This window comes from Haliaeetus albicilla, chromosome Z (genome assembly GCF_947461875.1).
Source record: "Haliaeetus albicilla chromosome Z, bHalAlb1.1, whole genome shotgun sequence".
In the NCBI taxonomy this organism is placed as follows: domain Eukaryota; kingdom Metazoa; phylum Chordata; class Aves; order Accipitriformes; family Accipitridae; genus Haliaeetus; species Haliaeetus albicilla.
In genome coordinates, this window is record NC_091516.1 from 42,257,425 (window position 1) to 42,271,392 (window position 13,968).

Below are 13,968 nucleotides of genomic sequence, written 5' to 3' on the forward strand. Positions count from 1 at the left end.
GACAGCTTTGCAGGGAAATGCCAAAAGCAAGGCTCATTAGAAAACACTTTATGCTTTCAAGTTGCCTGTCTTTAAAAATCTCCAAATTCTGGGCAGCTTCCTTGTCAAACACAGCCTGCCACCGACCCTTCCCACATCAGCAGCCCGGTTCAGCCATGCTCCCCACCCATCCCACTGGGTGACTTCCCTTCCTTCCAGGAAGAAACCTCTCCTTGAGACTTGTTGTGTGACAGATGTCTCCTCAGTTCCTGCTAAGGGCCCATTCCAGGTCTGCTTTTCCCAGGGGGGAATTCAGGGAAAGACCTCAATGACAAACAGATGCCCAGGAGAAATTGGCCCTGGGGAGAGAAGGCATGCAATCCCTGAACAGTCCCTTTTCTGCTGGAACTATTGAAAAGCACAGCAGAGAGTTTGAACTGGATGCTGCACAGTGTGCAGGGACACAGGCCTGCAGGGAACAGGCGTTGATTTTATGGCCCCAGGATGAAACCCTTGAGGCTCATCTTGCAAGGGAAAAAGCAAGGCATGCACCCCTGGGTATTTATCTGTGCGCCCTGGCAGAGGAGGACAGGTGATCAAATTAAAAGGCAAGCAATCATAGGCTGATGGGGAATTCCCCTTGCACAAAGCCTAATTAAATTTGGGCTGCCATGCAGAGAAGCAGACTTGTCAGTAAGACTTCCAAAAAGGGATTAGATGCCTTAAATGGAGACAATCTGCATTTGTAATTACACTGCTTGGGATAACATTTCTGTGGGGGGATAACATTTCTGTGGGGTACTTATCCTTGTTGTTTGGGGAATAAACTGATCTGCAGCTGGGTTTGGGACAGGAGTTCCTTGTGCTGAAGAGTCTTGCAATGAAATGATTATGCACGTTTTATTGCTTCCTCCAAAACATTTGGTTGCCAGCCACTGCTGTAGGCAGTCCCTGGACTAGACTGACCATCAGTTTGTACCTCTGGAGCATTTCTAATGTCCCTGCATTGTATTACATTAGCATGATAACGCAGGCCATTCTGCTCTGCAAAGAGCAAAGTCAGAGCATTATGAAGCACTGCAGTATTAGTGCAGCTTTCTGTCACCCAATCTGTTGTTGGGAAGAAATACAAGGAAATATAACTAAGTTTGTGATATTACAAAAAAAATTAAAATACAAGGGGAAAACTGCATTACAGACCAGAATAGGCATGCATGGGGCTGAGTGCTCTACTGGTGGAAATCTGCTCAGTGAAAGAAACTGAGCAAGTGAGAACCACAGCCACTGTGTTCTCACATGAACAACAAATATGAGACATATGGATGAACCTTTGGGGAACATGAGGCTCCTGGGTGCCATTTTATTGCTGCTTGTGCTGAGCAGTGTACCTTTCTGGTGTGGCAGTGGAGGCTCAAATGCTTGCTAAGTGACAATGGTTTCTCTCTTTCAACTGTGCAGTATTTACTTTCTATTTCAAATAGAAAGTAAAGCCTTCAAACACTGTGAAGAGAGAAGCAGCCTTTATGGGCCACCCACTCTATAAGGCATGGCTGAAGGGAAAGGTGAAGTGAAAGGTAAAAGGAAATGTTTTATCCCAGAAGAGTGACAGAAATAACATTTGGGACTGAACTGCAAACTTTTCAGAAGCATGGAGTTAGCCACAGGGGAAATCCTAGAGAAGATCAAGAGGATTAAGACAGCCTTTTATATTGCCTGAACTTACTTCTGCACAAGGAAATTCAAAATTTCCTTGCCTAAGCAAACAATGACCCTTAGGTTTGTGTATCTGGGATGAGGAAGACAGATGCACAGATTTACAGCATCTGTGTATTGCACCTCTGGTGATTATGCAGTTCATGGTAGCTATCCTTCAAAGTTACATACATTTGTAAGCAGAATGTTGTGAATAGTCCCATTAATCTCAGTGCAATTATTCCTGATTATATTACACACAGGTATAAGTATTTTTGGAACTCTTTATCATTAATTCCTGGAGAAGTAAATGGCCAGGATTAAGGAATTGGCTTTTTCTTTTCTGTATTCTTAATTTCTTTTCTTTTGTTCAAGTCCTGATCAGACCAAAGCTCCACTCCAAAAGTCAGACTATCTGATGACTACCAAATCATGCAGCTGGCCAGGGAGATGGACAGGTCTTGGATGATGACTCAGTACCAGCTTGGAGGGTAGAAGACCCTGGCTTGGAGCACACCTGCACCATGGTTAAGGGCTCCTGGTTTTGTACTCAGACACATTAGAGAACCTCCAACCAGCTCCAGGCAGATCCTAGGACATTTTCCTGGGTTGCTGAAACCCAAACATTCAGAGACAGGTTTTGTTATCTTTGTTGACTTTGCAGGATCCTGGTATCAGTATCCCTATCTAAGTGACTTACATTTCAGAATAGGAGAATTTCCACCCACCTGAGGAGTTTAAGAGAGACATAAAAGAGAGAGCATGTGTAAGCAATAGATATCACAGATGTTTAAACCACCATGGCTTATTGTTTGAAAAGACTACCACTGACATTGACATGGTGCCTGTCCTTTCAGAGAGTTTGGGACTTTTGGTTTCTTTCTCAGGGGGTCTGGACCTACTGACATCTTTGACTAGTATCTTTGTTCACTCTGTGAGAACTTCAGCAAGTCAAGCTGTGCCCAAAGGGCATTGGAGGTGCCCCAGAGGACTGAGATACTTGGAAAGGGATACACACATGTAATGTAAAGCTCATGTGTTTTGTTTGCTGAGTGTGTCCCACTGCTCACAACTGGGATAGTCATTGTTCGGGCCTCTGCTCAGCTCCCAGGTTGGTTTTGCAAGCCAAATGTTGAAGTACATAAAAGGGCCACAGAGACAGCTGAAGATAGAGGATACCTATGTAAAAGATAGGAAAGTGTTGGGGATACTGTATCAAATGAGTTGTGCAAAAGACTTCAGCAGGGAGGTTTATGCTTTAGCTATGGGACACAAAGCCACAGGAACATAGGCTCCATAGCTACAGGGGTCCATGAACAGCCTGTCTGTAATGGCAGTAATTCTCCTCACGGTGCTGGCTGTTTATCTCTGATAGAGCCCGTGTCCTACCCTGGAGAAGACATTAAGGGATCGGAGTCCCTGGCATGTTTCATCTCCTTTGTTGCTGCTCTGGCTGCGTAAAGCAGGACACACATGCTCTCATCAGAGATGGCACTTTGATGTCTTGTTTTGGCCCCTGGAGCAGCAGCAAAGCAGATGGAACTTATTGGTGAACCCGGCCAATGATTTCTGAAATCACAGTCTAACAAGGTTTTGTTAGAAAACATGTGAGTAAAGGATACAACACTTCTCATCTTACAGAGTAACTTATCCAGAGCTTGATCCCTCTGGCTCTTGTGATGGCCTTGACTTGCAAAAACCCAAGTCCACCATCAACAGGGGCATTCACCGTCTCCTGAGTTTCACGTGCTCGTCTCTGAGTAGGCCAGATCATGCTGTCTTACTCACTCTTCCCCTTCTTTCCTCTTCTGCCACAATGACAGTGCTGCTTCTCCCAGCTGTTAAAACCTTTCCTCCAGCATGATCTTCTTGCCAGGCATTTCCCTTCTGAGATGTGGCAGAGTCATCCAGGGGTCAACTGCTCTGACATATTACTGGAAATCTGACAAGGCAGGAGAGCTCACGGCAGCTCCTCCCGCCACTTTTCAGGCCTGCCGAGCTCACCAGAGGCAGATCGCTAGCTGCCTGCAGGACGAAACAGGAGGATTGTGTTGGCAGTTTGGCACCCAGCACTGAACATATTGGTTTCCCAGTCGCAGGCTGTTTCCTGGAAACCAAATAATCTCTGTGGCCAGCACCATCTCCTATTATTCTTTATTAAGAATTTAGCTCGATGCATCAAACTGGCCACAGACGCAATTCAATTAATTGGCCTCCTCAGTAGATTTGCTACTCTAATGTTGGCTTGGGAGAGCAAAGCTTACCAAGGCCAGACTCACCTTCCAAGAAGAAAGTGCAGAGAGGATATATGTGTTGAATGACTGCATGAGCTACACTTAGTGCTGCAGCTTAGCAGGCATGAATGGTGTGAGCTCATCCAACTCACTGTTCCCATAAGCAAAGAGCCACAGACGACCTCCAGCTTCTGGAGAAAGGTTGAGGGAAAACATGAATGCATTGGAAAAGGGCTGCTCCAGCACATGTTGCCAGAGGGAAGTACCAAACTGTGATTGCTGGGCAATGCGGATGCTTCAGCAAGTAGAAGGCCCTTCTGTTGCTCAAGTTTTCCTCGCAGGATGGGCCTCAGCCTAGGGTGTGACACCAGGCTACACCTGCCTCACCTTCAATCCTCATGGCCCTCCTGAAGGCACAGCCCCAATGAGTGCTGAGGTTGCTGCCTCAGGACTGTTGTGCTCTAGGTGCATGGGGCAGAGGAGGGTTGGGGTTTTGGATTTGGGCACAGCTGCATGTCCAGCTGTTTAATGCTGTTTGTCATCCTTTTCCTCCACCACTCATTTCTTCACTCCTTTCTGCAGCCTCAACCTTGTCCCTGGGTGACAGCCTCCCTCTAAACTCCTTACCATGTACTCATCCATTTCACCTCCTTTTCAACCTTTTTTTCTGATCCTACCACTAGAGCTGGTGCCAGGCCTGGCACCTTTCCTGAGGAGCATTAACATGCAGCAGCTGCTGATTTTTTAGCCACAAAACACTTCAGAAAACTCCATGAGACCAGGAGGGGCCAAATTCCTGCAACAGAAGGTCCTTGGCAGCAGAGTGGCACGCTGAAGACAAGATAGGTCTTAGGCAGGTTTTACGTCGGTACAGCTAGAGATGAGTAGCTATGCTCAGGTATGTTCATAGGGAGTTCGTAGGTAGCGATGGAGACATGCACTCAAACCTGTAATCTGTGTATGTACATTGCATGGTTCTTCCTTAGTGTGATCTTAGTGTGATTCTTCCTTATTGTGACCAAGCACATATTTTCTAGAGCTGGGTATGAATGCCTGTGTAATACACTCAGTCCTACTCCTGCAACCCCGATGGGACATTCATTTCTGCTAATTAGAACTGTTAGGTTTCTGCTAATTGCTTGTTTTATGCACAGGAATTTTTATTCTTAACATTACCTGAGGAATCACAACCTCTATGTACAAAGACTTGTATTTTAATGGAAGTGAAACAGACTTTTTTGCATATATAAAAGTATTCATAAATTCTTCCATTCATTCTTCTTTAAAAAAAAAAATCCAACAATATATGCCAGAAATTAAAGCATCACCCCATTTAGAAAGAATTAACCACTAATAACTTAGCATTGAAGAGTAATTTTCTTGTGAAATAAAATTTTGTTCTTGACTACCTTGCAAACAGAGAAAGGACAAAATTTGCAACAAATTGTGCCCATGTCTGTTTCAAAAGATTTTTTAAACATATATCTATTTCTTCTTCTTTCTCTTAGTTGAGTTTCCAGATTGACAACAACCCTTTAAATTGGAAAGCAGAACCATACCTATTCTTAAACATGGAAATATTGGAAGAAAACTTGCTAGATAAAAGCATAAATTGAAAGACCAGTGCATCCTTCATTTAGAAGCCTGTTTGCTGTCTGATAGGCATTTTTTTCTGACACAAAGACATGAGACTCATCAAAGATGTGAAAATACCACTCTAAAGGCAAAATTACCACTTGTAATTCACTACTCAGATGTTGCTGTCTTCCTGGAGACACAGCTCTGTGCCCAGAGGAGCCTCTTGCCAGTGTCATCCATGAAAAACAGTCACCTCCCACTTGTCACTGTTCCCTGTTCCCTGTTCCCTCAGACCTCAGTACTCTGTGGATCCTGGAGTTCTCCGATTTGCACACCCCTTCTTCATGCTGCAGTCTCAAACATGGTGTAACTGGCTGTGAACTGCTGCATTTCCAGCGTTTATGCATCCAAATGGCTAGGAAAGCACATGCTTTTGATGGTGAAAGTGACTGACCAGGGGAACCCACTGCTTCAGCGTAAGAAGTGCTACAGGCATATAAAAACTATAGGCTTGATGCAGAGGTAATTGGATGAAGTCCTACAGCCTGTGTGCTTTACCGGATATCGGCCTAAATCAGCTAATGGTCCCTGCTGATTTTTAAATCTATGAAATGCTGACAGTTAAACTGCTTGATCATGGACTTTTCTGATAGAAATCTGTCCCGTTTGGTTTTAGACTAATCCACAACACAGGATCCATACATTTTCACACAGAAGTAGTTGCAATAGGGGCATCCTTAAGTAAATTCATAGAATGTCTCTGGTCTTCTCCTCCACCTCCCTGCTCCTTTTTTAGGGTTAAAAAGTCCTTTTGGTTTTATTTTTTTTCCTTCTTCAGAAGTAACTTTCAGATTCTTTTGCAGTTTCTGAATGTTGGATGCCTGCTGTGGTGTTTGTGAAGGGTTGGCAAGAATATTTTCACCAGAGAGGGTGTCAGTGCTGTGAGAGCAAAGAGACATCTCTATAAAAGGCAAGGCTTAGGCATGTGGCTGGCACACACCAGCTAATCCACAGCAAGCATCGCTGTGTGCACTGCTATCTCATGCACTTTTTCCCACCTATTCTTTGGCTGGGATAAAAGCCACCCCCTGCCCTTGCCAGAGGGTTGTGCAGGTGGTGCAGTGTTCAGCCCTGCTTGCCTGCTTGCCAAAGTGAGAATGAGGCAACTGCTGGCTGGGAAAGGGCTGGAGAAGCTATAACCAGCAGTGTCCTGTATAGCCCAGAACTACCCTCACACAGAAACTTCAAAGGAGACAGAACAAATCACAATCAAATTAGAAAATTCAAGTACACTGAAACATGCAGGAGTTGTTTTACCAAGGAGGTTGGTTTTGGAAGAACAAAGCTGAAATTAAAATCAAACATACAGCCTCACACTTTTCCTTGTTTAGTAAAAATCATTAGTGTCACCACAACAGGTGTTATTTCAACACATCAGCATTTTGGCTCCAAAGTGATCTTGGCAGATATAGTAACTATAAAGAGTAAAATCATGAAATTAAGAAAGGCAAACTGTTGAACTAAGACTGCATTAAGACTAGAATTCATGGTATAGGAAATAACATCTTATCACTCCCCTGGGGAAGAGATAACTAGCCATCTAATAACAGGTTACTTTCATCTTTAATTTGTATAGGATTCTGTAAAGTAAGTTAATTAATGTAAATGTATTTTTTTATAAACAGGGAAGGTGTGATATCTGCCCTTTATAAGTAACCTGAATCCTCAAAAATAATCTTCTTCCTAATAGCACCCCTGGGTTCTCAGACAAGGTTTCTCGTGGTCCTGCTCAGGCTGGAACTGAGAATGGTGCCAGCACAGAGCATGAATATGTGTGACTAGAGACAGACTGTCTCCTCTTGAACATTTTGATTATTCCAAATTCGTCACAAGGCTGGACCAACATACAGGTCCTAGACAGAATATGTAAATTTCCTGAAATGCTGACATAGCTACCAGCCTAAAGCACTCTTCTCTGGGAGGACATGGGAGTTCGCAGTCTCTCCTGTGGGGTGTACAATACTTGTGTGTCATTGAGATGTTCTCCATCTCCACCTGATAAACTGGGATCCAGCAGTTGTACTGGAAGAAAGGATGGAGACAAGGCCACACCAAGTTTCTCCTAACTTGCATTGCCTAGACCAGTGCTTCAATCATTTTTACATAATCTCTTTTCTAGTTATGATGTTTGCTGTACATAGCAGTTATTCCCTAGATTGTCTCCTTGAATTCAGCCTCATTATTTTATCATTTTGACAATGAACTGCATTTGCCACCTGCTGGCTCCAAATCTCAATATAATCCAAATCCCTTGGAATCTGGTTACACTATTTCTTGTTATTTGTTCATCCTCCAGTTTCTTCATCATCTGTAACCTGGAGCTCTCCAGCCAGATTCTGCTTTCTATTTTTTAACCAGGGTAAATCTGGACCTTCTCCACTGAAGTCTGTGGAATTACTCCAGAGTGAAAAAATGGAAACCAGAGCTGGATATTGCTTAGGTTTTCAACACCCTCATCCAAGTAATTTTATACTTATATATAGACACATGTTATGAACAACAGATGTCCTAAAGCTGACCTTGAGGACACTTTTCATCTATTCTGTTCCTATGCCATTTTTCTAGTTGACACCCATTTTACCTCAGTCCTTGGTGTTTGTTTGAAGTTAGTTCAATATTAATAAACACACTCTTAGTGTTATGAATGAAGTTTTGGCAAAGTGTAGATACTTTCAGGCTGTGTTTACACTCTTTCTTCTCCTTTCATTTTCTTCATTTTTTTCTTCTTTTTCTGGATAAAGATTTTTTCTTTACTATAACAACAAGACGTTACTATGTAGCAGACCGCTACACGTGCCTGGGGACAGTAGGTTTACTGTGCTCCCTGGAATAAACAATAAAAAACTTGCAAAGTGCCTCAATGCATGGAGTTTGATACTCCTCGCCAATGTAGAGGAGAAACCTAATAGAACTGCTGACCTGTCACATAACTCTGCAATTTAGTATTATGAAATCCCTTCCCTTTCCCACACCTCGGGAACACCAGTGTGAAGCAGAAAGCAAAACATGTTTTGTCTTTACAACTATTTCCCCTTCCCTTCTATTTCTCCTGTGCTGGTGAATCTTATTGCCTGTCGTAATTACAATTTTCAGCATTAACTCCCCAGGGCAGACTTAGAGCACACGGGAATAGTATGAAGGCAGATGCAACCTGCTATCAGGACATTTATGCCAAACACTGCTGCATGCTTTGAAGCTGTTGCATCTTAACTGGCTGATTTTTCTGTTTACACCTGTTTCCGAACCCAACCCTTTTCCTCATAGTTTGCTGGTTTGCATTTTAGCCCTTAATTTCTGTCACAGTAGCAGGAGAGACATGAAATCAAGCTTTCCTCCATCTTACAGCACCTAGTATTGTCTGTCCTGTGGAAACAGGAGTAATGTGATCCTGTAACTCGAGACATCTCATAATGTGCACACATGAGGGAGTTCAAGTGTTTTTAGCATTACCTAACTCCCAAATACTCAACTTTTAGCTCTTATTTTCTCTTGGCAACATGTGGTGCAATTTATATATGTATTTCTATGCAGTTTCCTAGGTTTTTAAGACAAGAAAATATAAATAGTGCCACGTGCAAATAAAACAGCCCACCCACGTGGTCCACCAGGTTTTGAAATACAAGAATTACCAGACATTGCTGTTCCCTGGGTTAAAGGTCTAATGTCACCAGCTAGCTGCTCTGTTTGGTGGCTGTGCTCTGTGGACAAGCCTTAGAGAAGAAAGGCACCACGCTGAATCATAATTCAAACAATGTGGGAAAGAGAATGTGCATTTTATGACTGCTTAAATGCACAGCTTTAGGAGATCTGGCTTGAAAGTGAGCCTGAGAAAGCACAAGTGAGATCTCGCCCTGTCATGCTCCCCCCGGACCACAGGTGAGCCTATTCCTCCTCTGTGGTAAAAGATGTGAGCTAACCCTGGTCTTCTAGTTAAGATGCCAATTCTTCACTCCCTAAAAATAATGTGGTAAGGAATATGGGAAGAGCACCTCTCACAGGGAGAGTAGATGTGTGATGGCCTGGCTACCAGTTAAAGCACCTTGTCTGAAAACAGAAGTTATTTAAGGTCAAAAAAGAGAAAAAGCCCTCCTCTTTCTGTGTCCCACAGAAAAACATAGAGCAAACTCAGAGTACCATGAAAATCAGGTGAGTTGAAGAGCCAGAGAGGAGTATGAATGTTTCCTTGGCTTCAGGATTAATTTCCTGCTGACCTTCAGACAAAAGCTACTGGAGACCTTCAAAGAAATTGCAGGTGTTTAATGATGATTAAGGGTTCCTCAGAATGAAAGAGAAAGTGTTTCCTTGGGGCTTTGCACTTTGTGCCTGGCCTTCCCATGTCCAAAGATACTTTTTCAATAAGGGTAGAGGAGGCAACAAGGCTGTGGCTCTGAGTTCTGCACCCCACTTCAGGAAAGTGGAAATATACAATCATCATCTCACTGCTTCAGTGCCAGATACCAGTCTATTGGACTGCTAGCAGGCTCGATCTCAGGCTAGCCTAGCCGTTGGGCATCACCTTGCAAGTGCCAGTGGAGAGCACAGCAGCAACAAGAGTGTTGCCCCTCTGACTCCCCTGGTGTGAAGCAATTCTCCCAGGACCTGAGCATCTCATTCTCACAAGGCCCATGATGTGCAGAGGTGCCCAGCTGTCAGCAAATGCAATGAAATCCCAGTATTATCTTCTTTGGTCAGTGACAATCTTTTAAATGTAAATCATGACTGAGAGTTGGTGTGCCTGGATTTCAAGCAGTGGCTCTGCAATATTGTCTGACAGCAGTGAAATGTACTTCACAGGAGCTGGAGGGGAAGGTGCAGAGGGCATGGTGATAAATGTGTATGCAATGCATTTTATGCTGCTGGAACGGAAGGATATGCCATGTTTTTGTCCCTGGCCGGCTTTACCTGTACTCTGTAGGATAAAGAATCTCCACTGTGCAAAGATGCTGAAATGGCAAGGGCACCTCAGAGCCCTGACCAAACATGCTCTGCCTCCCAAACCCAATGGTGGCCACAGAGCAGGGACAGGAACAGGTGGCTGTGATATGCCTTGCCCAGCTCTTTCTTGCAGGGAGAGCACCTTCCCCACCTTCCTTTGCCTGGATAGCTCTGCTCTGCTGGAGCCCTTATCAGCCTTGCGCTCTGAGCCACAGCATCTGCAGAGTACACCAGTGACAACAGCACTCAGAATATGTTTTCTGAAGTGACTGCTGCTGAACAGGAATTCAGCAAGGTAGGGAGTTGTCGTGGTCCATTGAGCAGCCACCTGGAGTAACATACCAGACATGCAAAGTTGGAGAACAAAAGCAGATGACATGGAATTATCTCCCCTGTCCAAACAGCCTGCTTGGAATTTCAGAAGAACTTACCAGGTTTTCTGATAAAGTTATCACCTCTAACTTGAATAAGTTTGCTTACTGCTTTCATCCAAACATGAAACCAGTTGATTTTATGGCAGCTATAAAACACCACAGGCAGCAGATATATGACGGTAGAGCTGTTGCTGTAGCAAAGTGTGCCGTGGAGCAGGTGGAGTGGGACTCCTCTCAAAGTCAGGGAACAAGGACACCAGAGATTCCACACAGGTTTGAAGTTGTAGAGAAGTGGGAATCCAACACAGAAGCTGGGGACAGTCGGAGGAAATCTCTAAAATGGGTGCAGTCAAGTGCAGCACTGGCTGGCTGATGTGGAGAGAGTTCTTTAATTTGCAAGTCTTTCCCCTCCAATTCTAGCAGTTGCCTTTCTGAGGGAAGCTGGGAGATATTTCTTTCAGTGTTAATTGATGCATACCATACTTTCCCAGCCATATTGCCATTTCAGGTTCACACGTAACAAGTTCCACTGCCATGGAATATATTGAAAAGTGACTAGTAGCAGCTTAATTGAATTATTGACAACCTTCCTTTTCATCTCAGTCATAAATTGATCCCCAGAGTAATCCAGTATTCCCACAATCTTCATGAAAGGTGTTATGCAAATCACATTCCTGAACATAGATTTTTAGAGAATATGCCTGTGCACGTTATGGACCCAAGATCAGAGAGAAGACACAGTTTGATGAGAGCAGGTCAAAATTGTGCATTTCTCAGATCTGCATGCAGGTAGTGTCATAATTCTCACAAGTACCTGCAGTCTGATATCTAAAAATATAATAGATGCACTAATTTGGCTAAAGCTAACATAAGGTAATTGTAGTACAGAAGATAGCTTAGGAAAAAAAAGCAACATAATTTAAGTCCATTTCAATTCCACATGGTATGGATTCTCTCACTGGTGTTTGATTTAGGACCTGTTGAGTTGCCCGTTGAGAAAACTATCCTTTAACTCCTTCTATAATAGCTATTCTGGGCTCTTACATTCCCAACAGCAAAATTGATTTCCCACTCTCAGGCCAAAAAAATCATTCCAAAGAATGTAGCTGACACATGCTGTTGTTCACGCTCTCTGTATGTGCACACATGCATATCTGTGCACACATGCATATCTGTGCACACATGTGTGTGTATGTTTCTTGTTAGGGACAGAAGCCCACACCTTTAGTGGTGCGGCGCTGATGCTGTAATCTTAAATTAATGCCACCATAAATCTCAACAATGTTTCTCTAGATTTATTCCCTTGTAAGAGGGAGCACAATCTCACCCAATCCCTTGACTGATTAGAAATGTCATTCCTTCTCATATCATAGCTAGCTAGTGCTCACAGTCCCTAAGCTACACAAATTCATCCCACATAATTTTCAGATTACGAGGTTTTTGTTAATTTAATTAAAGTTAATTTTCTGAAATTTACTGGAAAATGAGGGGGTTTTAAAAAAAATTGTATATACTTTTAAAAGACATGTAAAAGTCAGTTAGACTGTTACTGGTAAATTGGAGTTTGATAAAACAATCTATCATATCTATATATTTGACCATAAAATTTTGACTGTCAACATTTTGTTTGAAACTGTTTTTAAAAAACACTTAAAAACTCTGTTCTACCACCTCTGTTAAAATTCTGTATTTTTCTTTGTAATTTTTTTTGTTGGCTTTATGAATAAAAAGAGCTTATCTACATGTATAGTTATGTATATGTAACGTGTTTCCTAGGAAAATGCACCTGCAAATGCATTTATCTAAAAAAGTTTCTCTTCCTCCTTATGAGCTTAATTCTCCAAAACAAAAGTCCATGCCCACATGCAGTTACCCAAGAAGATTTCCTGCTCTTTAGACGCTCACTGTTAAGCATAAAGAAGTATCACTTGAGTTCAGCACTTGCTTAAATAAATGAAATAACAGGAAATTATTTTAGAAAAGCAGTGCAGCACCCTCTAGCGTGGACATATTTAGATTAGGAAACAATACGGCTTTATAAATACTTGATTAACCTGGTGCTGACCCACCAGTCAGCCCAATGTCTCTGTCACTAAACTTCTGATTGACCTTGGGCAATTTGATCCACTTTGTCTCAGCTTCCTCACCTGTAAAATTCAGAAAATAATTACCCTTTTAAAAACACCTCAGACTGCCCTAATGACAAGTCCCTCCTGTACAAAAAAGTGGGATGGTATCTTAATCATAACCACAAGATGGAGGCTAGAGTGACTGCTCTACCTTCCCAAAATATACTGTGCAACGGTGTGGCTACGTAAGCTCTCTTGTGTGGTGCTTCACCTCATCTGTCAGTCAAGCTTTTTGTTTTTTTCCCCAGGATGACCTTTTCAGCGAAGGTGCCTTATGGACTGGGATCATAAGCTGTACTGTCAGGTTTTCAAAACTGGTCAGTAATGGTTTTGTACTTCTACCTCTTGGAAAGTCTGCTGTGCATTGAATCGTGTAAACTGGGATACCTCTCTCTCACATTAATAAATTCCATTGTCTTTGGGACTTAGTAAAAGGACAGGACTTGCTTGGGGAAGTTGAATGAGGAAGGAGAACAGAGATTTGGCCCCCGTAGGATTTTCTAATGAGGTAAAGAGATTTTCAAAATGCCCGAGCTCTTATCCTTTTCAGAGACAACACTTAGCTTGACAAGAAACTTTCTGAGGAGCTGCTCTTTCACTTCTACTCTGTATTGCACTTTATCATTCTCCAATGCATTCCTGCTGGTGATCACTGAGCATAGCTATTGCTAAAAGCTGGAGATTGTCAGATGTGCCAAATGAAGCACTTTCTAACAGCTTGAGTACACTGGAAAGGATGGGGGAAAAAAGGAAGGTTAGTGTGCAAAAGCCTTGCCTTGGGGTGATCTCCTGCCTGGAGTTTGTCTGGGACTGCAGTCATGCATGTATACATGATACACACATATATGTGTATATATCCTTTTCAACTCATGTTGCCATTCCAGTGCATGGCCAGATGCATAAATCCCAGGTGGAGTTAGATGGGATATCTAGTTGTTGGCACTATTGAGGGGACTGTGTTGCAGGACTGGATCTGTAAGGTAATAA